The sequence below is a fragment of the Octopus sinensis genome, linkage group LG24 (genome assembly GCF_006345805.1).
Source record: "Octopus sinensis linkage group LG24, ASM634580v1, whole genome shotgun sequence".
Taxonomy (NCBI): Eukaryota; Metazoa; Mollusca; class Cephalopoda; order Octopoda; family Octopodidae; genus Octopus; species Octopus sinensis.
The window spans coordinates 6183992-6208218 of record NC_043020.1 but is presented as its reverse complement, the minus strand read 5'-3'; the positions used below and the strand labels follow the sequence as shown (position 1 = coordinate 6208218).

Genomic DNA, 24227 nt, shown 5'->3' with positions numbered 1-24227 from the left:
TCTTTTTATCGATCTCTTTTTGTTGAACGACTAATTTATGGGGGCGTAAACAAGTGGTAGAGAGACAGACCTAATCAAAAATCCATACATACTTATATAACTGACACCCCGTCGGTTACAACGAAGAGGGTTCCAATTGATCCAATCAATGGAACAGCCTGCACGTGAAATTAATGTGCATGTGGCTGAGTATTCCACAGACATGTGTACCCTTAATGTAGTTCTTGGTGAGATTCAGCCTGACACAGAGTGTGACAAGGCTGGCCCTTTGAAATACAGGTACAAGTCCTCTTTGCCAGCTGAGTGGACTGGAGCAATGTGAAATAAAGTATCTTGCTCAAGGACTCAATGCGCTGCCAAGAACTGAATTTACGATCATGAGCTGACTACCCTTACCACTAAGTCAAACGCCTTCACTAAACTTTTATAATATAGGGATTATATTATATGTGTGGGGGTGTTTCAATGGGTGGCTGAAGCACCCACACATGGCTGTAGCTGAAAAATATTCAACTATATATTAATTTTATTCTTTTACTTGTTTCAGTCATTTGACTCTGGCCATGCTGGAGCACCGCCTTTAGTCGAGCAAATCGACCCCAGGACTTATTCTTTGTAAGCCTAGTACTTATTCTATCGGACTCTTTTGCTGAACCACTAAGTTACGGGGACGTAAACGCACCAGCATCGATTGTCAAGCGATGTTGGGGATTACATCGACCCCAAGTGCGTAACTGGTACTTAATTTATCGACTCCGAAAGGATGAAAGGCAAAGTCGACCTCGGCGGAATTTGAACTCAGAACGTTACGACAGACGAAATACGGCTACGCATTTCGTCCAGCGTGCTAACGTGTCTGCCAGCTCGCCGCCTTTGATAAAGAAACATACCATTCGCAGAGAACCTTCCGGGAGCGATTTAAACGCGATGAAGGTAGACGTAGGGGCCCGACATCGCCACCGAAACCACAAGACGGAGCCGCACCAAGCCGACGACAGAAGTAGTCTCCCCTTGCCGGAAATACTTGGCCTCAGTACTTCCTGTTTCGTTTAGTCTTCCTCTGAACCTGTCAAGTCCACCAAATAATAACAATACAAACCGAAGATATTTATATATATATATATATAGGCCATACAGGCTATATACACACGCACACACTCATGTAGCTCTCCGTCTGTCCTTATCTCTTTCTCTTTAGCTTTTCCCAGTCCCAAATGGTGTGCTTCGTATATGCGTGATTGTGTGTGTGTGTAGTCTGTTTCCAGAGACACACACAAGACACACGCATATATAAAGGGGCCAAACCACAGCGTGTGTGTATATATACCCGTGTGTATATACGAATATATATACACTTATATACATATATATATAATATTATAACGCTATAATATATATATATATATATATACATACATATACATACTATATGTATATGTATATACCCACACTCACACACACTCATATATATATTATATAAAACCAAATTCCTGAGTGTATATGTATAAATATATATACATATATATATATAATATTATAACGCTATAATATATATATATATATATATATACACATACACATATACATAGTATATGTATGTGTATATACCCACACTCATTCATTCTCACACATATATATATATATTATATAAAACCTGGTTCCTGAGTGTATATGTATAAATATATATACATATATATACACACATACAGATATGATGTCTATGTACGACGCTCCAACGAACAAGACACGGTAAGTAATGTATTAATGCATTTTAGAAAAGATATATTGATATATTTTATTTATTATTTTATTGCATTCCTTCTTTTTTGGTTCCATGTTTCTAAATAATATATATATCAATACACACACATGCATATAAATATATACACCCAGTATATATATATATATATATATATATATTATATATATATATATATATACTGTGTTTGTGTATATATATATACTGTGTTTGTGGTTATATATACTGTGTTTGTGTATATATTATACTGTGTGTGTATATATATATACTGTGTGTGTGCATTATATACTGGTGTGTGTTGTGTGTATATATATATACTGTGTGGTGTGTGGTGTATATATATACATACTGTGTGTGTGTGTATATTATATATATATATATATATACTGTGTGTGTGTGTGTATATATATATATATATGCGTGTGTATGTATGTATATATATCTTGTGTAATGTATATATATATGGCGTGTGTATATATATATATATATGCGTTGTGTATGTATGTATATATATATATATATGCGTGTGTATGTATGTATATATATATTGTTCTGCTGACGAACGACCATTCCATTGCATTCCATTCCGTTCCAGAGTTCGCTTTACCAAAACCTCTTACTCATTGCATAAAGTGGCTGTGTATCTCTTAGACACTTGTTTCTTTACCGTAATCTTCAGCTTTAATTCCAAGCTTGGGCATGCTTTCTGCTTAGCAAATTAAATTCCACAGGATCTTCCCCCAAACCCATCGCTCCGAGGCCATGGTTGGAAGGCAGCTAGCACTTGCCATACTTGGAATCATATATATCTATCTTTCTATAATATATATTATTATATATATATAATATATATATATATATGTATTTAAACCTGTCTCTCTCTTCGTCTCTTTAGTTTTATATATATATATATATATATAAACGTCGTAGAGTAGATGAAACCATGGCGACTGAAGAAGGGGTTTTTGTTGTTTAAGAAAAATGTCCAGTTCCTTGGGTTTGTTTCTTATGTTTTCGTTTCTCATGTGTTTCGACGTTTTTTTTTTTGTGTCCTGTACTCATATATGCGTGTATATATATACATGTAGAGGTAGGTTACGTACATACATGTATATATAATATATGCATATGTTTTATTTATCAAAAATATATATATATATATATATTAATAAATAAAACATATGCATGTATATATACATGTAAAGATAGGTACGTACATATATGATATACATATATATGCATATGTTTTATTTATTAATATATATATATATATATATATATATAAACTGATAAGTGCCCACGTACGAAACTATCGGACCTTGAGTCACTCGGTTGCTTCTGCTAAATATATATACATACATACTATATATATATATATACACACACACACACACACCACACACACACACCCAATATATATATATATATATATATATATAGTATATATATATAAAAATTCTTTGAATTTGTAATATAAGTGAATGTAGGTAAATTTGGTGAAATGAGCCAAATTACTCGTAACGTGAAGGTTTATTTAACATCTGTAAAAGTATTATTATTATTATTATTATAATTTAAAAATCTCATTTCCGTTTCGTTTTTTGGTCCAATTTACGTTATTTCCAATTCTTTTCGAGAGATGCACTGCTGTAAAATGCAACAGGTTCTTTGCAATTTAGATGCAGCAGAATTGTGCAGTTGCCATTCTTGTCTACAAGTATTATTCATAATAAGAATTATATGCAGCCAGAGTGAGCCATTCGTGCATATACATACATATATATATATATATATATATATATATATATATATATATTCTCTAGGTTAGAAACGATAAAAATTTCATTAGGATTTGGATATCAACTGAATATTCGTTTTTCTGTGTGTAGCACACATCTATCTATCATTCTATCTATCTATCTATCTGCACATGCATTATATATATATATATATATATAGACATGCATACAAATATATATGTGTGTGTGTGTGCTCACATGCATATATATATACACACTTTGCATATATATATATATATACGACTTTGCCTTTCATCCTTTCGGGGTCGATAAATTAAGTACCAGTTACGCACTGGGGTCGATGTAATCGACTTAGTCCGTTTGTCTGTCTTTGTTTGTCCCCTCTCTGTTTGGCCCCTTGTGGGTAGTAAAGAATATATATATATATACACACAGACGCATACAACGCATCCACATATGTGCTCACACACACACACACATGCGGGCGATCGCTAAGCTTAAAATTTTACTTTCACTTTTGCCTAACGGCTGGCAATTTTTCCTTTCTTAACCATTTCGGATCTTTTCGGTTTGACCGGTAGTTTTTTAAAAATAATTTCTACGTAACTAAACACTTTTAAATTTCGTATACTGGTAGAATGTGTTTATAAAACATCTTTTTTCTCTTGGCTTTATTGAGAAAATTCTATAGTTTGTAAGATATTTGTTGTTGTTTTTTTTCTTCAATTTCTGCAATTTCAACCAATCAATGACGTCTATTGAGGTAAAAAAAACATTCTGTGCCGTATGAATATGTCCCTCGTTTAAGAAACAGATTGAGTTTATTTACATTTGTGAAGAAAAAAAGATACCCTTCCCCCCACCCTAACTCTAACCCTAAAACAGATTGAAATGCAATAGATGGGTCATAATTATGGGTGACAATTTCATATGACACCGCTAGAAAAAACTGCCGATTTAAACCGAAAAGATCCACCATTTCTCTTGAGATGTGGCTGTGAGCATCTTTGCTTGTAATAGGATTGAAATTTTTTTGCTGATTTAAGTTTAGTAGTGCTGTTATAAATAGTTACACTAAAACTCAAGGATAGCCTTGTGTCTGTAGAGATAGATACCTGAGCACTGTATAGAATAATTTCATTATTATTATATATTTGCATAGATAGATATACTCCTTACTCTTTTACTTGTTTGTCATTTGACTGCGGCCATGCTGGAGCACCGCCTTTAATCGAGCAACTCAACCCCGGGACTTATTCTTTTGTAAGCCCAGTACTTATTCTATCGGTCTCTTTTGCCGAACCGCTAAGTAACGGGGACATAAACACACCAGCATCGGTTGTCAAGCAATGCTAGGGGGACAGACACACAAACACACACACACACACATATATATATATATATATATACATATATATATATATATCTATATACGATGGGCTTCTTTCAGTTTCCATCTACCAAATCCACTTGGTCGGCCTGCGGCTATAGTAGAAGACACTTGCCCAAGGTGCCACACAGGACTGAACCCGGAACCACTCCTGCGCCTGTATACAATAATTTCATATATTTGTGTAGATAGATATACTCAACAGAAAGGATCAACAACGCGCCAACGAAACCCTTGACAAAGGAGTTGGCCGCTCAAAAAAAAAGATAATAAAAGGCGATACTGTACTGCTGATTTTCAAAAATGAAAGTAATGCACGTGCATGAGTATACACACACACACACACACAAAGGAAGTCCATAAATTACTTTTACAACTTTCACACTTCAATTGTAATGATAATTTATTCCCCTCCTCCAAATGCAAAACCTCTCCAAAAAACTCTAGCTTATTCATTCAGAGAAATTAGCAGTCGATGTACTAACTTTGCTTTTTATAAATATATAGATAGAATATATATACATATATATATATATATATATATATATATATATAATATATATAGGCGCAGGAGTGGCTGTGTGGTAAGTAGCTTGCTAACCAACCGCATGGTTCCGGGTTCAGTCCCACTGCGTGGCAATCTTGGGCAAGTGTCTTATGCTATAGCCCCGGGCCGACCAATGCCTTGTGAGTGGATTGGTAGACGGAAACTGAAAGAAGCCTGTCATATATATGTATATGTATGTATGTGTTTGTGTGTCTGTGGTTGTCCCCCTAGCATTGCTTGACAACCGATGCTGGTGTGTTTATGTCCCCGTCACTTAGCGGTTCGGCAAAAGAGACCGATAGAATAAGTACTAGGCTTACAAAAAAAAAACGAATAAGTCCCAGGGTCGAGTTGCTCGATTAAAGGCGTTGCTCCAGCATGGCCGCAGTCAAATGACTGAAACAAGTAAAAGAGTATATATATATATATGTGTGTGTTGGTCCATAGGTCAGGACAAAAAAATGCAGGCTCTAAAAGAAAAAGAGACCAGTTATATTTTTATAGTGTTGAGCAGTAGTATATTCTTGGTTGTGGCATGTAACTAACTGACCTAAATGTCACCTATGGTTCTGCACTGGAGTTGTCAATATTGCCAAGTGTAAATAAATCAGCGTGAAATGCTCGGTCACATTTTGAGACTAGTTTTCCCATAACCTTGACTGTTAACAAATATAAGTTTTGACAGTTATAGCATGGATGACTCACTGAAATTATTAACTTCATTTTAATATTTATATATTTGGTGGCCACATTTATGTGTCATTTGCAATGGAAATATGTCAGTGACCAGATCATAATATATGCAATGGAAATTTTCACATGAAACAATGTGTAAGTGAACTAACTAGCAGTATCGTTGCTCGGGTTTGTTTTGACCCTTTAGAATTGGAATTTTTGAAAAGTAAAAATTTTGCATTATGTAGCTTGTTATTCTCTTTAAGTGAACATTTTTCTGGTTGAAATACACCGAAAAATGGCAACACAGCAGTCAAAAAATCGTAAAAAATAAGGATTTTCATAGAAAAAAATCACCTTTTTGATGTAAATAATTTTTGGTGTTAACACGGTCTGATTTGAATTTTATCTTCTATCATACTCTCAATTTTGGTGAACTTGCGCAGCAGGGTCTCGGAGGAGATAGTGTTAGTTGAAGGCTACCAAACCTGCCAGACACAGACGACTTCAACTTTATATATATAGATTAACAGTTTTTGAATGACTAATAAGTGGTTTAGTCAGTCAAGAAGTTTGTTTAGATTATGTCAATGCTAAACTTCATATACTTTAATTAGTAGCCAACTTCAGCTTGTCCCTTGGTGCACTTGTTAGATACCTAACACTGCATTGTAGTTTCATGTGAGCTTGCAATGAGACAGGTTGTATTTTGTGTTTGGAATATCACCCTGAAAATGGAAAATGAGAATGAACATTACTGACACCTTGCGGCCCTTTTTTTTTTTTTTCCATTTTAACCCTTTCATTACTGTATTTATTTTGAGATGCTCTGTGTTTCTTTCAATTATTTTAAATATAACAAAGAATTTAGTAAAATAACTTAGTTATCATCAAGCTAGTGTTATGAACATAAATTGTGACTAAGGTTTGGTGGAAGATTTTAACTCAGAACTTATGAAAACAAGACATTTTACCACAGAGCCAGAGCCGGTTTTGGCCGGGTTAGTAACAAAAGGGTTAAAGAAGGCAAGAACATGGCAAAAGCCTGCAGGAATATTTGTTGTGTAAGGAGAGGATGCCTGTGACAACGTGTGCATGCTAGAAGTGGTTTTTAAGATTTTAATTGGGGAATTTTTTTGGTCTGGCTGGCCATCTGAGATTTAGTAACAAAACAAAAGAGTTAGTCAACGCCGGCCTCAAGTGTACAACCAGGATGCCTGCAGATGTTCTTCAAGTAACCAAATTGAGTGTTGGAAACCATCTGCATCAACTTGGTATCATCAGCAAGCTTGATGTTTGAATGAGGTTAACCTCACCCAAGGGATTTCCATCTGTGATTCATTGCAGAAACGTGAAGAAAATAATCCTTTTTTTGAAGAGAATGGTGACAGGGGACCAGGCCCATCACCAAATTTTGGTGCTTAGAGGTGCTTCAGACTATTCTGGGTGAGCACTAATTTGTATTGCAGAAAAATTTTTGTAAACTGTATTTTCTAAATTTAAGGGTGCACTATTGAATAGTGAAGGGGGCCGTTACTGTCCAGTGCACCCCCTTGAAGATGGGCTTACAGGGGATGAAAAATAGATTTTTTATAACAATGTGAAGTGAAACGATTATGGCATCAGCATGGTGCAGTGCTTTTCAGCCTTTTTTGCTGGAGCGGAACCCCAAGGAAACATTCCACTGGCTCGAGGAACCCCTGTGCAATAACTTAATAGTCTTATGCACACATATCTGCACAGGAGAATTAAAAATTACTGCCGATTTTAGCAGTTTTGTAAATTCTTGCGGAACCCCTGGACTGTACTGGCGGAGCCCTGAGGTTCCGCAGAACCCTGGTTGAAAACCACTGCCATGATGAATTACCATAAACGAATTCCAAAGCAGGGAGTTACCTGAAGAAGTTTGGTGGGATTGGAAGGGTGTTGTCTTTCATGAGCTTCTTCCCATTGACAGGACCTTCGATTCAGATATGTACTGTGACCAGCTAGACAAATCAAATGCAATAATGCACTAGAAGTGTCCAGCACCTGCTAATTGTGAGGGTCTTGTCATTTATCACAATACCAAACCAAACACTTCTTTGCAGACATGACAGAAGTTACTGGGTCTTGGCTGGGAAGTTTTACTCCTAAGATAAACAGGAGGGGGCTGAGAACTGAGCCTTAGTGGAATCTTACATGTACACTGAATTCTTTTGCTATACTCATTGCCAACCTTCACCTTACTGACAGCATCCCTGTACATGTACTGCTCTCACTAACCACATGTCTATCCCTAGCTTCCACATCGACCACCAGATAAGAGAGCTGGGGACCCTGCCCGAGGCTTTCTCCATGTTGACAAAAGCCAGGTACAGAGGGTATATTAGCCCAACTTTGTGCCTTCAGGTTTCCCCTTGTTTCGTTCTCTTCAAAATACATCGGACAAACCTTCATCTCAGAAGCGGATGTAAAAATTCACCAGGAAGATTTTCTTCGCCAGTAAGGACAGAAACTTCTTGGGTAGAGAATAATGATTCTGGCCACAAGATAGCAAAAGATATTGAAACAAAAAAGGTTACGGTCCACTGATAGAGGCACTTCTTCTTAGTCTGGAATAGAGGTTTTCTTTTATTTTTAACAACATATTAACATAGGTGCAGGAGTGGCTGCATAGTAAGTAACTTGCTTACAAACCACATGGCTCTGGGTTCAGTCCCACTGCATGGCACCTTGGGTATGTGTCTTCTACTACAGCCTTGGGCTAACCAAAGCCTTGTGAGTGGATTTGGTAAACGGAAACTGAAAGAAGCCCATTGTATTATATATGTGTGTGTGTATGTTTGTGTCTGTGTTTGTCCTCCCACCATCACTTGACAACCAATGTTAGTGTGTTTGTCCCTGTAACTTAGCGGTTCAGCAAAAGAAACTGATAGAATAAGTACTAGACTTACAAAGAATGAGTCCTGGGGTCGGTTTGTTTGACTAAAGGTGGTGCTCCAGCATAGCCACAGACTGAACCAAAAACCAAAAAAAAAACCCGAACCGGTTGGGCAATTGATTTTTGCGTTAGAATGCGCTCTCTTTCCTCTGTCCCAGATTATTGCCTGGTTTGTGTGTGAAGAACATGAAATTCTACATAGACCAGGAAGATAGTACTCAACAGGATGAAGGCTGTAATTATTGTTTATTTAGTGTATAGTAGCAGGAGTGGTTATATGGTCAAGAACTTTGCTTCCCTGACCGTATGGTTTCAGGGGTTCGGTCCTCGTGAGAGGTGCCCTGGGTCTCAGTGCCTTCTATGATGGCTTCGAACCAACCAAAGCCTTGTGAGTAGATTTGGAAGATGAAAACTGAAAGAAGTGAAAAAGCACCTGTGCTGGTGTCACCGTGTAAAAAGCACTGAGTACATTCTGTAAATTGGTTTGTGTTTGGAAGGGCATTCAGCCAGAGAAACCATGCCGGAACAAACGATTGGGGCCTGGTGCAGACCTCCGGCTTGCCAGCCCTTAGTGAATCATCCAACCGTGTCAGCATAGAAAACGATTGTCATGATGATAATGATGATGATATATATATATGTTTACAAGGCTTTCTGTCAGGACATCAACCTGTTCCGAACAAAGATATTTTCTACACGTGACTAGTTATGTGTTTCACAATAAACTGAAAATAAACAACTTTGTTTTTATGACTCATCGTCATCGTTTAACATCCGCTTTCCATGCTGGCATGGATTGGATGGCTTGACTGAGGACTGGCAAGCCAGGAGGTTGCACCAGGCTTCAGTCTGTTCTGGCAAGGTTTCTAAAACTACTAACATGATTTATTTACAAACATTTTCTTATGTCAGCACAAAGACACACACACTAAGCCTTTTTTTTGTCTGCCAAATCCATTCACGAGGCCATGGCTATAGTTGAAGGCATCCAAGGTGCCTCACAGTGGAACTGAACTCAAGATGACACAGTCGGGAAGCAAGCTTCTTAACCACACAGCCACACCTGTGCCTATATATATATATGTTGGCCTGCTCGCTTAGCCAGTGGGGTGACGTCATTTGAAGGCTAAAATAATGCGAAGCACATTGTGACCAGCGATGTGTAGTAACATCTGATAGCCTGGTCGGTCATGGTGATCACGGTGATAAATATATATATATATATATATATATATATTAATAAATATCAGGGTAGCAAAAAAATTCTAGAAAAAATTCCCCGCTACCAGCGGTCTAGTGAGAAACAGAAGATAGTCAAAGACTATATAATATACATTCAACAATATAGGAATGGCCCTGATAGGCCATTCGACTCACTAGAAAGAGCAGCCAAACTCAAACCGCTAAATAGTTGTAATTCTGAAATTGGAAGAGAAATAAAAACATTTACCCTTTTCATCTCTGGACTATGCATAGTTTCGACAAACTTTGGTAAACAAATTAATTAAATTAAATTAAATTTGCTTACAACTGGCGTGTCTCATCAGCAGAGAAGCCTAGGACGAGAATATGTCGACGAGGCTACAGCAAGGAAGCCTCAAGCCTATATACTCTAAATTTTCAAAATCCACTGCTACCGCGTGGTTTTCTCAGAAGTAAATATTTAGAAAATTTAGGTTCCGGATTCAGTCCCACTGCATGGCACCTTGGCCAAGTGTCTTCTACTATAGCCTCAGGCCGACCAAAGTCTTGTGAGTTGATTTGGTAGACGGAAACTGAAAGAAGCTTGTCGTATATATTTATATATGTGTGTTTGTGTGTCTGTGTTTGTCCACCCACCCCCAACATCGCTTGACAACCAATGCTGGTGTGTTTACGTCCCCGTAACTTAGCAGTTTGGCAAAAGAGACTGATAGATTAAGTACTAGGCTTACAAAGAATAAGTCCTGGGGTTGATTTGCTCGACTAAAGGTGGTGCTCCAGCATGGTCACAGTCAAATGACTGAAACAAGTAAAAAAATAGATATGTATTTTTGTAAGATTCTTGTTGTGAAACCGTGTGTTGAAACAGGTATTGTTGTATTTCAGGGTGGTAATTTTTTTTTAGTTTTCTTGCTAAATAAACGCACATATATATTTTTGTTCTTCACTTGTTTATTATTGTTCTTATTTTATCTTATGTCCATTGTCTGGAAGCCTTTTGTCACACATCCCGTGACCTCTTCAGTGCCTCTCCATCCCACGTGTCTCCTCATGTTCTGTCTAGTCCATTCTGTCTTTTTGGTCTCCACAGAACAGGAAGAGACACATGCAAAGGAGAGTTGAAGAGGTTACAGGTGTGTAATGAAAGATTTTCAGACAAAGAACATTAAATTAAAAACAATAATAAAGCTAAAATGAACAACAGATATACAGTGTGTGTGTGTGTTTATTTGGAAAAAACCCTCCCCGACCATCTCAAGATATAACAATACAACACATGTCAATTCAACATTTAATCTCCTTTGAACTGGTCCCTTTCTGAAACCACACACTTTACCCAACATTGCTGATGGAAGCATTCCTGGAACTCCCGTTTTGGGATAGTGAGCCACTGACTCATTGCATTCTCTTGGATTTCATCATCGTCTTAAAATCTTGTTCCTTTCAATTACTCTTTACTTGTTTCAGTCATTTGACTGTGGCCATGCTGGAGCACCGCCTTTAGTCGAGCAACTCGACCCCGGGACTTATTCTGTTTATAAGCCCAGTACTTATTCTATCGGTCTCTTTTTGCCGAACCGCTAAGTGATGGGGACGTAAACACACCAGCATCGGTTGTCAAGTAATGCTAGGGGAACAAGCACAGACACACAAACACACACATATACATATATATATATACATATATACGACAGGCTTCTTTCAGTTTCCGTCTACCAAATCCACTCACAAGGCATTGGTCGGCCCGAGGCTATAGCAGAAGACACTTGCCCAAGATGCCACGCAGTGGGACTGAACCCGGAACCATGTGGTTGGTTAGCAAGCTACTTACCACACAGCCACTCCTGCGCCTGGGATTTTATTTTTTTATTTTTGCCTTGATTTTGGGGTTATAGCTATAAACCCATGACTTGTTATGACCATTTCCAAAAAGATTTCATCTTCCTTGACATGTGCACAGCTGAAACACAATTTTCTTTTTGAGACACCCACCCATACTACACGCCTCCAAGTTCTACTATATTTTTCATTACTAGCCACAAGGGGCTAAACACAGAGGGGACAAACAAGGACAAACAAATGGATTAAGTCGATTACATCGACCCCCCCCAGTACGCAACTGCTTCTTAATTTATCGACCCCCGAAAGGATGAAAGGCAAAGTCGACTGCAGTGGAATTTGAACTCGGAACGTAACGACAGACGAAATACGGCTACGCATTTCGCCCGGCGTGCTAACGATTCTGCCAGCTCGCCGCCAAGTTCTACTATAAGCAACATAAGTGTAACTTTTTGTCTTTGCACTACAGAATTCAAGGTCAGTCTGTACAAAGTACCTTCACACCTTTTGATTAGACCTCACGTGCAGTATATTTCCTGGTATTACCAAAGTGACAAAAGGAAAATTCTAAAGGTATATGAATATAACACTTTAATCTAATGAGAATTAATCATGTAATAGATATTAACTGTTTACTTAAAACGTGTGATTCAGCACGTCACCAAGGCGGTACCAGTCTTGTCCAACCCGAATGTCTGCTAGTGTCTGTGTAAATCAACTGGGGAAGTTATGTAAAATATACTTTCTTGAAGTTATTTTTAAAGAATGACCATTTCCCAGCACGGCCAGCTTATGAGCTCAAAAAAAGAACAAATCAAATTCGTGGGAATAATGTGCAGCAAAATTAATGATCTTGGAATAGTGGCTGCACTGCTTCCTGAAAGCTTGAAGTCAATGTGCTGCAGCTAACAGTACTCCCTTTGAAAGGAAATCTGGCATACATACACCATCTTCATCATTTAACATGTTTTCCATGCTGGCATGGGTTGGATGGTTTGACAGGAGCTGGCAAGGCAGAGAGCTGCACCAGGCTCCAATTGTGTTGTTTTGGTATGGTTCCTACCACTGGATGCCCCTCCTAACACCATCCACTTTACAGAGTGCTTTTTACATGGAATTAGCATGGGTGCTCTTTACATGGCACCAGCACGGGTGCTCTTTGTGTGGCACCAGCATGGGTGCTCTTTACATGGCACCAGCACGGGTGCTCTTTGCGTGGCACCATCATGGGTGCTCTTTGCGTGGAACCAGCACGGGTGCTCTTTGCATGACACCAGCATGGGTGCTCTTTGCGTGACACCATCATGGGTGCTCTTTGTGTGGCACCAGCACGGGTGCTCTTTGCGTGACACCAGCACGGGTGCTCTTTGCGTGACACCAGCACGGGTGCTCTTTGCGTGGCACCAGCACGGGTGCTCTTTGCGTGGAACCAGCACGGGTGCTCTTTGCGTGGCACCAGCACGGGTGCTCTTTGCGTGGCACCAGCACGGGTGCTCTTTGCGTGGAACCAGCACGGGTGCTCTTTGCGTGGCACCAGCACGGGTGCTCTTTGCGTGGCACCAGCACGGGTGCCCTTTGCGTGGCACCAGCACGGGTGCTCCTTGTGTGGCACCAGCATGGGTGCTCAAAAGGTGCTTTTTCATGTCACTGGCACGTTTGCTATTTCCATGACACCAAAATCAATCACATTGCCTCCGTGAAGCCCAACGCTCGAAAGGCACTTTTTATGTGTCACTGGCACAGATACCAGTTACATTACACTGACAACAGTCACAACTATGATTTCATACACCAGCAAACATGTAGAACACATTGCCAGAGAGAAACTTATGTTGTTTGGGAATAACTGCTAAGTGACAGCAAAATTTCTGTTTAGATCAAAGCTATCTTTTATAGTTTGTACTGTATTACAGTGAAGGCACGTGGACCAGTGGCTATAGAAACCAAGCCTGAACAGACAATTGGAGCCTGGCCATCTCTCTGACTGGTCAAACCGTCCAACCCATACCAACATGGAAAATGGATGTTAAATGATTATATATCCGCTGGATGTGTAGTGTCAGTGTGCATGCAAGACAGAGTGTAAGCATCCTGAGAGAAATGCTGGATATAAGAAGCATCAGATGTGGTGTGCAAGAGCGACGCTTGCAATGGTATGGTCATGTGCTGCGGATGGATGAAGAGAGATGTGTGAAGAAGTGCCACTCCCAAACAGTTGAAGGTATCAGGGGGAGAGGTAGATCCAGGAAGACATGGGATGAGGTAGTCAAGCATGACCTCAGAGCATTGGGCCTCACTGAGGCAATGGCGAAGGACCGAGATCTCTGGAGATATGCTGTGACTACAAAGACCCGGGCTGCTTTCTGCAGCAATTCCACATACCCCTACCCATTCTAAGTACCCCGGATCCCCAAAGTACCCTGGATCCCCAAAGTACCCCGATCCCCAAAGTACCCCAGACCTCGTTGCCCCCGTGCCGCTGACACGTTAAAAGCTCGAACCGATCGTGACCGATGCCGGACCCTCCGGCCCCTGTGCAGGTGGCACGTAAAAAGCACCCAATCCACTCACGGAGTGGTTGGCGTTAGGAAGGGCATCCAGCCGTAGAAACTCTGCCAGATTCAGACTGGAGCCTGGAGCGGCCCCTGGCTTCCCAGACCCGGTCGAACCGTCCAACCCGTGCTAGCGCGGAAAGCGGACGTTAAACGATGATGATGATATATATATATATATATATATATATATATATACTTTTACTCTTTTACTTGTTTCAGTCATTTGACTGTGGCCATGCTGGAGTACCGCCTTTGGTCGAGCAAATCGACCCCAGGACTTATTCTTTGTAAGCCTAGTACTTATTCTATCGGTCTCTTTTGCCAAACTGCTAAGTTACGGGGACGTAAACACACCAGCATCGGTTGTCAAGCGATGTTGGGGGGGACAAACACACACACACACACACATATATATAATATATATATATATATATATATATATTATATATATATATATATATATATATATACACACACACATATACATACACACACATATACATATATACGATGGGCTTCTTTCAGTTTCTGTCTACCAAATCCACTCACTAGGCTTTGGTCGCCCCGAGGCTATAGTAGAAGACACTTGCCTAAGGTGCCATGCAGTGGGACTGAACCCGGAACCATGTGGTTGGTAAGCAAGCTACTTACCATACAGCCACTCCTGCGTCTATATATATATATATATGTTACATTGTGAGAGTGGCAGTTGTTGGCTCATTATTCTCAAAAGTGCGAACCATCCAAAACAGTCGTTACTGCATTTTTGCCAATTACACAAATATGAAGGATGTAGTCATTAACTGCTAATTATGTTGTTTATTATTCGTAGATTACATAAATAAAATCTACAATGGAGCTGTAATTGTTGTAGATGATAAAATGATATCAACAGATATAAGATCGTACATCTCTGAGAAAAGGTGGTTGACACGGAGGACTGGAAGCCATCTGAATACTAGGAGAGCTACTTGTATTTGTGATGATTTATGCAGGGCATCAAGATGCTGACAACCCTGTGAACCCTGTAAAGGCTGTAAAATGTGACAAGGGCAGTTGCAGTGGAGACTATGAAGCCGTGGCCAGCTGGAAGGATCACGGCAGGCATTCTGACTGCATCCGCATGGTAGAATCCATCTATAATGAAGCTGCTGGAGAATGGTCAAACCCTGGCTGGAGATGGTTCCAGCTGGATCGTCATCTATGTGAAAGCAGGATTTGGTTCCAGAAAGAGTCAGGAGTGGTTGTCAGATAATTTTTACTATTTCACCAGTTCTAAATTTCTGGCTTTCTAATCTGCCAATTGTAATCCCATGGACACCAACCACTCTGCCTATAACACCAAGATTAAGGAGGTGTTCAAAAATCTCCCCTTGGATACAGTATGGAACACATGCACCAAGTTTTGGGGCCATCTTGGAGCTATGGTGGAAGGCTAAATGTGTGTGTGTCTGTGTATATATTCTTTTACTGTGTATATATTCTTTGACTACTGCCATGTTGGAGCATCGCCTTAAAGGGTTTTAGTTGAAGAAATTGACCCTGGACTTATTCTTTGCAAGCTTAGTACTTATTCTATTGGTCTCTTTTACTGAACCACTAAGTTATGGGGACATAAACACACTAGCATCGGTTTTCAAGTGATGGCAGGGGACAGACCCACACACACACATATATATATATACGACAAGCTTCTTTCAGTTTCCGTCTTCCAAATCCACTCACACAGCTTTGGTTGGCCAGAGGCTATAGTAGTAGACACTGCCCAATGTGGCATGCAGTAGGACTGAACCCGGAATCATGTGGTTGGGAAGCAAGCTTCTTACCACACAGTCATGACTGTACCTATATATATTCATTTATATATATATATATATATAGGCGCAGGAGTGGCTGTGTGGTAAGTAGCTTGCTAACCAACCACATGGTTCCGGGTTCAGTCCCACTGCGTGGCATCTTGGGCAAGTGTCTTCTGCTATAGCCCCGGGCCGACCTATGCCTTGTGAGTGGATTTGGTAGACAGAAACTGAAAGAAGCCTGTCGTATATATGTATATATATGTGTGTGTTTGTGTGTCTGTGTTTGTCCCCCTAGCATTGCTTGACAACCGATGCTGGTGTATTTACGTCCCCGTTACTTAGCGGTTCGGCAAAAGAGACCGATAGAATAAGTACTGGGCTTACAAAGAATAAGTCCCGGGGTCGATTTGCTCGACTAAAAGGCGATGCTCCAGCATGGCTGCAGTCAAATGACTGAAACAAGTAAAAGAGTAAAGAGTAAAAGAGTATATACACATACAGGGTGTCCCAGAAGTTGTGCACCATTCTGGTTTTCATTAAAAATAATTAAAGCATTTTATTTTATTATATTTTTTTCTGCATGTTTTATTGTAGAGTGCTCAATTTGAGCATTTGTTATGATTAATCTCAATAAAGTGTTTCTGAAATCAATGAGGGTGTATTCTTTCAAAAAGCCAGGGTGGTGCGCAACGTCTGGGATACCCTATATATATATTTTTTTTTTTTTTTTTTCTATTTGGATATATTTGGGGTACTTAAGTCTGCTCGGGACTTGGTGCTTGCTTCTTCCGTGGGTATGAATAAGTATTTAATTTATATCTCGCGTATGTGCCGCTGAGGAGGGGAAAATTTCTTGCGAATTAACCCCGAAATTGGACCAATACGGTAATAACAAATTTTTTAGAGATTTCTATCGGTTTATTTCGAGACGCATAAGTTTAATGGTTATCGACAATTTTTTTGTTTCGGCGTATCTGGCATTAGAATTTTTCTTCTGCTCTTATCTTGTAAATTATGTATAAATTGCTGGCCAATGATAACATTTTTTTCCCGTAAAAAAATTTTATCCTATATCAATTATATATATATATATATATATATATATATATTAAAATTATAAATTAGGGTATCTATGAGATACCGCCATGCTGAAAATAGCAGCCATGATCTGAATCTAAAACCAACTTAATTGTCCATATATCAACATATATCCGTGTCGATATATGGACAATTAAGGTGGTTTTAGAGTCAGATCGTGGCTGCTATTTTCAGCATGGTGGTATCTCGTAGATACCCTAATTTATAATTTTAATAATTATTACCTTTTGAAGGTTATTTTTTTCCATGCCAACCACTTGATAAAATCGTTATTCTATTTTTAAATTAACAATCTTATCCTTATTTATATATATATATATATATTTGATTGCTATAGGAAACTAAATGGTTGAAGATATAGAGTGACCATTTATTTAATGAGAAATTTAATGGTGCTACTTATTTATGTTTGCATGCCTATTATGTGAAAATGGAAATTATAATCATTAATTGTGAATTTTGTCATTAAACAGTGTCATCTGCAATTAATAATTGTAGTATACAATAGAGCCTTAATTGAGGCAATTGATAAAACATCATTTGATATAAGACCTCGACTATTTTCGTTTGATTCTTACAAACAGGATACAAGCCAACAATTTCGCTCCACATATCTTATGAAAGAAATGACATCTGATATTTGTAGCAAATTCTGGCACAAGGAAGGAAATTCTGGCAAGCTTGGAGAGAAGAGATATATCGATTTATATCAACCCCAGTTCTCAACCGGAGGCGCATGGCTTAGTGGTTAAGGTGTTGGACTCATGATCGTAAGCTTGTGGTTTCGATTCTTGGACCAGGCGACGCGTTGTGTCCTTGAGCAAAACACTTCGTTTCACGTTGCTCCAGTCCACTCAGCTGGCTAAAATGAGCAATCCTGCGAAGGACTGGCATCTTATCCAGGTGGGGAATATATACGCCATGGAAACTGGGAAATCGACCCTTACAAATTGGTATGACTCGAGATGATGACATGTGATGTCCCTTTATAACTGACATGTGTTGTCCTTTCCCTCCAGGCTTGCTGGCCTGGTGTCACACACACACACACACACACACACACGACAAGCTTCTTTCAGTTTCCATCTACCAAATCCACTCAGAAGGCTTTAGTCATCCTGAGACTATAGTAGAAGACATTTGACCAAGGTGCCCCACAGTGAGATTGAACCTTGAACCATGTGACTGGGAAGCAAAACTGCTTAAATATATATATATATACTAGCAGTATCGCCCGGCGTTGCTCGGGTTTGTAAGGGAAATAACTATATAAGCATTTTTAGAGAGTTATAGCCAAAAAAATGGGAAAAAAATGATGGTAAATTTTTTTTTAAATCGTTGACTCATCGTAGACATTTTTAGAGAGTTACTTCCTTATATAATAGCGAAAAAATGCATTAAAATGGAAAAAAATGATGGTAAATTTTTTTTTAAATCGTAGACTCATGCTAATACCCAGAAGGGCTCGATATGAATCATGACTATAAGATACCCGGTTTTGGTTAAACTGCACCGCAAAATGTGGGAGTAGTTAGGAATCTAAATCGTAGGAGACAGACACACAACTTGACTTTTATATATAAAGATTTATATATATATATATATAAAATAATGTTACAATTACTCAATAGTCAAGATAAAACTCTGAGTTTCAGATGCCGAAGAGATGGTGTTGTGGATTTCCACTTCGGGAACCGAAGAGATGGTGTTGTGGATTTCCACTTAGGCATCTGAAACTCAGAGTTTTATCTTGACTATTGAGTAATTGTAACATATTACTTTACAGATAAATTTCCTCTATTAGGAATTTCCAATCAACAAAAAGGCTGGCCAGGCAGCAAAAACCCTGCGAGAGTCAAGTCTGTTGGTTCGAGGAGCACAACTATTCAACTCCATTCCGGTACATGTCAGAAATCTATCAGGATGCAGTGTGGAATCATTCAAATTGCAGCTGGATAGATACTTAAGCACCATTAGAGATGAACCCCATCTCCCAGGATATACACAACGAGCACAAACTGACTCAAACTCGCTCCTACACATGTCAAAATTAAACAGAGAATCCAACCTGGCAACCACACCAGACTCTGAGGGTGGAGTCTTCGACTTGGCCTGAGCATGGACTCAAACTCAAATGAAATGAAATTTACATAATACTGAGGTCTCTTTCTTTCTTTTGTGATCTTACCGTTTTTACCAATATATATATGTATAATGTTTTCCTGTGCAAATTCTTGATAGTAGGATGTGGTATGAGGGGAATTCTGGTGACCTGTGAAGTGGATTGGGTGACTCAAGAGTGTAGTTTACTTTCAACAAGAGATAGAGAGAGAGCCTCTTGTTGACTCAACGTATTTATAATTGCTATTTCCTTCATGAGTTAGTAACCAAGCAAATCTTTAAGGAAAAGCATTCTAGTTTTGTACATCAGGAAATATACTTTCAGTACAGCCTTTATTTAACATGGGAGGGTAAAGTGTGTATTGGAGTTTTGACTGCTATTTTCAGCAGGTTGAACAACAGTTCTTTGTGTAACAAGTTTATGTGCCATTGAACAGTTCTTCTCTGTTTTCTGGGTTTTTTTCTCTCTCTCTTTGTATTATTTTTTATGTTGTGAATATAATCTATGCACTGTTAAGTGTTAGTATAACAAAAGAGAGGAATAGTGACGGGTTTTAAACAATAAGAATTTTGTTGTTACAGATTTCAGATAGAAAGTAGATGGATAGAGGGAGAGGAAGAGAGAGAATGCTTGATAGAGGGATAGACAGATAGATAGACAGAATTGATAGATTGAGTGATAGACATACAGAATAGGTGATGAGTAAAGGGCACTTGTGCTGGAGACATGTAAAGGGCACTTGTGCTGGTGACACATAAAGGGCACTTGTGCTGGGGACACGTAAAGGGCACTTGTGCTGGGGACACATAAAGGCTACCTGTGCTGGTGATACGTAAAGGGCACCTGTGCTGGTGATACGTAAAGGGCACCCGTGCTGGAGACACGTAAAGGGCACCCGTGCTGGAGACACGTAAAGGGCACCCATGCTGGTGCCCTATGAATGGTACCTGTGTTGGTGACACGTAAAGGGCATCCATGTCGGTGACAGGTAAAGGGCACCCGTGCTGGTGCCACGTAAAGGGCACCCTTGCTGGTGACATGTAAAGAGCACTCACTACACTCTTGGAATGGTTGATGTTAGGAAAAGCATACAGTCGTCTTCATCATATAATATAATGAAATTATTTACAGTCGTAGAAACCAAATTAAAATTGGACTGGGGCCTGGTTACTAGCTCCAGTCAAATGGTCTAACCCATGACAGCATGGAAAATGGGTGCTTGATGATGATAGATGGATAGACAGGTGGATGGATGGATGGATGGGTAGATAGATAGATGGCCAGTTGGGTAGATAGATGGATAGATAGATAGTCAGCATGGAAAGTGGATGCTAAATGATGAAGATTATGATTGATAGATGGATAGATTGACAGGCAGGTGGATAGATAGATAGATAGATAGAATGATTGATAGATGAAATTGAAGCTGCCTTTGTAGGTTGGGACAGATCTGGTTGCTGGGTGTGTTTGTCTTATTTCTTGTATTCTGTATTTGTCAAAGTAAATAAATATATACAAATATGTAGACAGGAAGAGAGGTGGATAGATACCAGGTAGAGATATCAATACATAAAGTTAAACATATTGACAGATGACAGGTAAATACGCAGGTGTATTGATAGATAAATTAAAATTAGGTAAATTGAATTACCTTTTACTTGTTTCGGGCATTAGACTGTGGCCTTGCTGGAGCTCTGCCTTCAAGAGTTTTCAGTTGAACAAATTGACTCAGAACTATTTTTTTTTTAAAGCCTGGTACTTAATCTATCGGTCTCTTTTTCTGAACCACTAAGTTATGGGACATAAACACACCAACACCAGTTGTCAAGCAGTGGTAGTGGATACACACACACACACACACACACACGGCAGGCTTTTTCCAGTTTCCATCTACTAAATTCACTCACAAGGATTTGGTTGGCTCGAGGCTATAGTAGAAAATACTTGCCTTAAGGTTCCATGCAATGGGATTGAACTCAGAACCATGTAGTTGGGAAGCAAGTTTCTTACCATAGGGTGATGCCTGCACCGAAATTGGTAAATAAATCTGGACTGTACCTTGTTTATTTGTTAGTTTGTTTTACATCTTCAAAACAAGTAGTCCAGGTCTTTTGTTTTACTTGTTTCCAAGTATTGGGTTGTGGCCATGCTGGAACACTTTTTCTGAACTGCTAAGTTATGTGGACATAAATAAACCAACATTGTCAAACTGTGGTGGGTGACAAACCTAAACATAAAGACACAGGAATAGATACATACATACATACATACACACATATATTCACAAGTCTATATTATGGGTTTCTTATGGGTTTCCACTCGCAAAACTCTGGTCAGTTCAAGGCTATAGTACAAGATACTTAGCCAAGGTGCCATATGCCATGCAGTGGGACGGAACCCAGAGCCATGTGGTTGGGAAGCAAACTTGTTACACACAGCCAAACCTGTGCCTATATCGTTCTTTATCTTGCATTTTATATCTTCAGAGTAGGTGGCTGAAGTAACAGGCTAGTTAGTTCATCAGTTGTTGTCTTTAGAGAGACGGTATGAGTTTTTGTCTTAGCTTTGTTACCAAAACCAGTGATAGAGGGAAAGGCTTCGATTACATATATATATATATATATCGATGTGTTAGCAGCATTATTATTGATGTAACTAGATGTTGTATTATTTCTATGTATACATTTATAGAACAAGTACATTATTAAAATTATCATATTGATCTTTAGTCATAGGCAATTTATGATTAATGTTTGGAATTTTCACCAGTTTAGCTGGTGTATATATAATAATCAAAGTATAGATGTTATCTATACTGGAAAGTAGATAAAACACCATGATCAATAAACAATTACTGATCTTGTTTTAGGTCATCTTTACCATTCTGGGTACCGTTTTTAAGAAATTTTTTCTGGGTGTAGTGTCACAGGGTTCATGATGGTGGAGCCCTTCTCTCAACTACCATGGTGTTTCTTGTCTTTAGTAAATCCTATGTTTGTGACAGACTATCAGCAAATCAACTCCTCCCGATATTTCTGATTGGGATGTTGCTAGGCAGATATAAATTGTTTCGATTCTAAAACTCATTTATCTGAAATCAAATCAAGTTTATTAGTTTATGCAATTATCATATGGGCACAGGATGATGACATGATTACGTTGTCATATAAACAGCGGGGGAAAACACATCTATTTTTCTAGGATTATTTTTAGTCTCATTTTCACTTTAAATAAGTGCAAAATAGGAAAACTATAACTTCATTTTCATAAAAATCTGTAAAATATTCACTTTCCTTTGTATCCAGGATTAACTCTTTCGTTACTGTATTTGTTTTGAGATGCTCTGTGTTTCTTTCAATTAATTTTAAATATATCAAAGAATTTAGTAAAAGAACTTAGTTATCATTCAGCTAGTGTTAGGAACATAAATTGTGACTAAGGTTTGGTGGAAGATTTTAATTCAGAACTTATGAAAACAAGACATTTGTATTACAGAGCCAGAGGTGGTTTCAGCCAGGTTTGTATCAAAAGGGTTAAAATAAGCTATTTAAGAAAGGAAGAATGATTTTATTACTGCTGAGGTCATCTTCACCTTTCATATCTTCAACATCAATACTAATGGGACCTGTGGAAATTCCACAGAGCGAAAAAGATTAACCCTTTTGTTACCATATTTCTGTTGAGATGCTCTGTGTTTCTTTCAATTACTTTGAATATAACAAAGAATTTAGTAAAATAACTTAGTTATCATTCAGCTAGCGTTGGGAACATAAATTGTGACTAAGGTTTGGTGGAAGATTTTAATTCAGAACTTATGTGTGTGTATGTGTCTCTATGTTTGTCCCTCTACCATCACTTGACAACCTATGCTGGTGTGTTTATGTCCTCGTAACTTAGTAGTTTGGCAAAGGAGACCAATAGAATAAGTACTAAGTACAAGGTTTATAAGGAATATATCCTGGGGTCAACTTCTTTGAGGAAAATCCTTCAAGGTGGTGCACCAGTATGACTGAAACAAGTAAAAGAATTTTAAAAATGAAAAGACTTGCTGTAAAAACTGTTTGTGACTGGATTTCTTCCATCAATAATCCACATTTTTCCCCATCCAGAACTAGCTGAAGTATCACTTTCTTCTCTGCTATCCAGGTCACCATCATTGTCATCTACCTTATCTGATGATAAAGGAAAATTGGGAAAAAAACTTCATCGTTCAACATCTGCCTTCCATGCTGGCATGTGTTGGTTGGTTTGACAGGAGCTGACCATGTAGGAGTCCTGCACCAGACTTCTGTGTCTGTTCTGTCATGGTTTTTATGGCTGGATGCTCTTCCTAACATCAACCACCCCGCAGAGTGGACGGAGTGCTTTTTACGTGGCACAAGCACAGGTGAGGTCAGTTTTGGCAAGGTTTTTACATCTGGACGCCCTTCCTAACACTAACCACTCAGCAGAGTGGACTTAATGCTTTTTATGTGGCACCAGCTGAGGTGAGGTCAGTTTTGGCAACGTTTCTACACCTGGACACCCTTCATAACACCAACCACCCCACAGAGTGGA

The 24227-nt window shown here is 38.8% G+C and overlaps 1 protein-coding gene across 1 annotated transcript in view; it reads left to right on the top strand.

Annotated features, from left to right (window-relative positions):
* The first annotated feature begins 1600 nt into the window (after window positions 1-1600).
* The window catches only part of LOC115223998, a 56871-nt gene continuing 34244 nt past the window's right edge, over window positions 1601-24227 (top strand). The window contains exon 1 of the mRNA XM_029794780.2: window positions 1601-1749. The gene's annotated coding sequence lies outside the window, so the exon portion shown is untranslated. The remainder of the gene's footprint in view (window positions 1750-24227) is intronic.